The 3,904-nt window shown below is 49.2% G+C and overlaps 1 non-coding gene across 1 annotated transcript; it reads left to right on the top strand.

The window, feature by feature from the left end:
* Positions 1 to 534: 534 nt before the first annotated feature.
* On the top strand, positions 535 to 616 carry Trnas-cga. The gene has a single exon. It is a non-coding gene; the product is annotated as a tRNA-Ser (tRNA).
* The last annotated feature ends 3,288 nt before the right edge of the window (positions 617 to 3,904 follow it).

Below are 3,904 nucleotides of genomic sequence, written 5' to 3'. Positions count from 1 at the left end.
CGGCTGCTGCCTGAGGGCGGCGCCGCTCTCCGCGAGCGCTCTTTCCTCCTCGCCGCGCCCTTTCCCGCCCTGCTGCCTCTCAGCCCGGAGGGGGCCACCCCTCCGCCGCGTCCCAACAGCCCAGACCATAAGTTCGGTGCCCCTCCTGCACGGTCGCAGCCCCGCGCAGAACCCTGCTCCTGCGCAACTCCGAGTCCTTTCCCCGAGGAGCCCCCGACCCTCCTCCATGCCCAGCGCGCCTCCTCCACACCCCGCTCCGCCTCGCGCGCCGCGCCTCCCCCCAGTTCCCTCCGACGCCACCCGGGCCCGGCCCCCGCCTGCCCAGGCCGGACGCTGCTCCGGCCGGGTCTGCGTTCTCGAGCCCTCGCCCTAGTCGCGCGGGCGCCGACTCTGCTCCGAGGGGCGCGGCGCGAGGTAAGGGGCGAGGGCCGGGAGGCGCCAGGTGCGCGCGTCCCCGCCGCCCCGGCCCCGGGGCCCCGCCCGGCCGCGGCGCGGACCCTTTCTGTAAGCGCGCGGCAAATCGTGGTTTTGGGAGTCACGGTGGCCGAGTGGTTAAGGCGTTGGACTCGAAATCCAATGGGGTTTCCCCGCACAGGTTCGAATCCTGTTCGTGACGGCTCCTCTTTTTGCTTCACGACGGGCAAAGGGAACCCCGGGCCTCGTACTTTATTGCTTTCAGGCTGGAAAAGGGAACCGTAGAGGTCGCACTCCTGCGTGGAGGAGCGCGAGGGTGATCGCGAAGCATTGCGTTGGCCGCTAGGATTGGAGTCTGTGAGACAATTCTCTTAACTTCAAATTTGTTAGCAGGGCTTTGCCGCACAGTTTATTATTGTTACTATTATTATTTGAAGAGAGCGCGAAGAAATTGGGTAAAGAGTTGAATTTTGCTTGAAGATGTGAGCGTTTCTTGCGCTGTAACAGCGAATCCTGGAGTTTCCAGGAAAAGGGAGCCTGTGAATTTCATGACTGGAAAGCCTGCCTTGTGAATCCCGACGCGGAAGACCCACAAAACGCAGTGTCAGTCACTTCTTGAGGTGTTTGGTAGGCAGGGCTGGGTTCAAGCTACTGAAACATTGAGGCTTGAGGCTTGGGACCCTAACTTTCTACTGAGTGCTCACTGTGCACCAGGAACTGTTTTAAATTGTGTATTAGGCAAGCTAGGGAATTTTCTTCTCTAAGCTCTGAGCTCCCTCTGTCACCTCATCCAGTTCTTGATCTGTGTTACTTGTTAGTGGGCTTTTTGTACTGTGTGTGTGTGTGTGTGTGTGTGTGTGTGTGTGTGTGTGTGTGTGTGTTACTGGGGATTGAACCCAAGTCTATATACACAGCCTGTTTCATTTTTTTAATTTGAGACAGGGTCTTCCTAAATTGCTAAGTAGACCAGGCTGGGCTAACTGTGTGGTTCTCCTGCCTCAGCTTCCCTAAGTGCTACTACAGGCCTGCAACACACCTCCAAGCCTCATATTTTATTTCTGGTACAGCAGCATTGCAGAGAGCAAGGTACTCAAGGGTAATGGATAGAGCTTGCCCCACCCTGTCTGTTTTGCTGTTACCACCTCTAGTCACCCATGTCCTTTAGACCCCTGCTCCTTGGTCAGTGCTCCCCCCAGCTGGAACCCATCAGTCTGCTTGTAGTATTCACCAAGTTTCATGCAAGGAATTTTTTGACTTGCTTTTACGATATGGAAACAAGTTCTTTTTATCATCCTGCCTTCTAAATATGTTTCAGGTCAATCAACTTTTCTAAAAAACAAGTGCAAGGGCCAGGGAGATAGCTCAGTAGAATAAGTGCTTGCCTGGCAAGTGCAAGGGCCTGAGTTCAATCCCCCATTCTGCCAAAAAATAAAATTTAAAAAAAATAAGGGGCTGGAGAGATGGCTCAGTGGTCTAAAGCACCTACTTAGAACAAGCTTGGCAAAGTACAGGGACCACGGTTCGATTCCCCCAGCACCACATGCCAGCCAGCTGCGCCCCCTGGTGGGCTGAGCTGGCCACACACACACACACACACACACACACACAATAAATGTTAAAAAAAATAAAAATAAAATAAAAGATGAGGGCTGGGGAGATGGCTCAGTGGAATTAGCGCTTCCCAGGCTAGCACAAGGACCTGAGTTTGATCCCCGGTTCCTCCAAAAAAATAAAATGAAATAAAATAAAAATAAAAGATGAGTGCAGGTTGGGCCTACTGATTGCCAGGATGGTTTTGTTTTTATTTTGAGCTCTGGGGATCAAACCCAGGATCTTGCACGCACTAGGTAGGCATGCTACCTCTGATCGTGCACCCCAGCCCAAGTTAATGTATGTTGCGTTGCACTAGGGCATCCACAGTAGCTGCCTTTACTCCCACCCTGCATTGTTTTGTTTTGTTTTTTTTTTTCTGTTACATGATCTGAGAAAAGGTCTCTCACCACTCTTCCCCTTTCTTTATAGTCTATCCACCAGCATTCTTTTAGTTCCCACTAGAGTTATTTGGCTTTGTTCATGCTGTTTATTTTATTTTTTGAGACAGGGTCTCACTATGTAGCTCAGGCTGACCTTGAATTTGCTTATGTAGCCCAGGTTGGCCTTGAATTCATGGAAGTCCTTCTTTCTCAGCCTCCTGAGTGTTGGGATTACAGGCATGTGCCATGATGCTCAGCCATGCTATTCTTTACTTTATATTTTAAAAACAACATCTTGGGGCGGGGGAGATGGCTCAGTGGAATAAGCACTTCCCTGGCAAGCACAAGGGCCTGAGTTCAATCCCTGGTTCTCCCAAAAAAAAAAAAAAAAAGACAAAGTCTCCCTCTGTAATCCAGGCTAGCTTCAAACAGCAATCCTCTTGCTTCAGCTTCCGCAGTGCTGGGATTACAGGTGTGTACCACCACACCTGACTGAAAAAATCTTTTTTGTCCTCACTTAGTTTCCCACTACATCCTTCTCCTTAATTTTGTTGGATGAAGTCATATATATGACTTTTTTTTTTTTTTTTTTAAGGAAAAGATTTATTTAGCCCACAGTTCGTGGAGGTTTCAGTCCATACTCAGCTGGCTCCAAGGCAGAGTGGCACATGGAAGAGGCAGCAGTTCATAGTGGTGGAAAACAACAAAAGAGCAAGAGCACAAAGGGCAGAACAGCAGTGAAGTCCTTCTTTTGAAAGTTTGGGGTGTTTTTTTTTTTTTTTTCCAGTACTGGGGATTGAACCCTGGGCAGCATGCTGAGCCACATCCCTACCCTTTTTTATTTTTATTTTATTTTTATTTTTTGTGAAACGGGGGATTGAACTCAGTCCCTTCCACTTGCCAGGCAAGTGCTTATTCTACTGAGCCATCTCCCCGGCCCTCCTACCCTTTTTTTTAATAGGCTCTAAATTACTTAGTCTGGCCTTGAACTAGCAGTCCTCCTGTCTCCCCTTCCCAGAGTGCTGAGATTATAGGCATTCCTTAGCAAGCCCGCTGAATGTAAACTCTTGACACAAATAAGCCATGCAAGCCAGGTGTGGTAGCACAGGCCTGTAATCCCAGCACTTGTGAGGCTGAGACAAGAGGCTGTGAGTTCAAAGGCAACTTGAACTATGTAGCAAGACTCTGTCTCTAACAAAAAAGCCATGCTGTTTTTTTGTTTTGGCAAAGCCAGGGATTGAACTCAGGCCCTTATTTTACTGAGCCATCTCCCCAGCCCCAAGCCATGCTGTTTTTAAAGTTTAGTTGTAGCTTATAGCCAGATCTGGTGGTGCATGCCTATAATCTCACCACCATGGAGGCTGAAGCAGGAGGATTAAAAAGTTCCAGCCCAGCCAAGCAATTTAATAATAGCAAGATCCTGTTTCACAATTTAATAAAGGATGGGATTTTAGTTCACAGAGAAGGCCCTGGTTTTTATCCCAGTATTGTTTTATTTTTATTTTTTATTTTTTTGG

This window comes from Octodon degus, unplaced genomic scaffold (genome assembly GCF_000260255.1).
Source record: "Octodon degus isolate 3935 unplaced genomic scaffold, OctDeg1.0 scaffold00287, whole genome shotgun sequence".
NCBI classification, from domain to species: Eukaryota; Metazoa; Chordata; class Mammalia; order Rodentia; family Octodontidae; genus Octodon; species Octodon degus.
The sequence above is the reverse complement of the archived record's forward strand: the minus strand, read 5'-3'. Positions and strand labels throughout refer to the sequence as shown.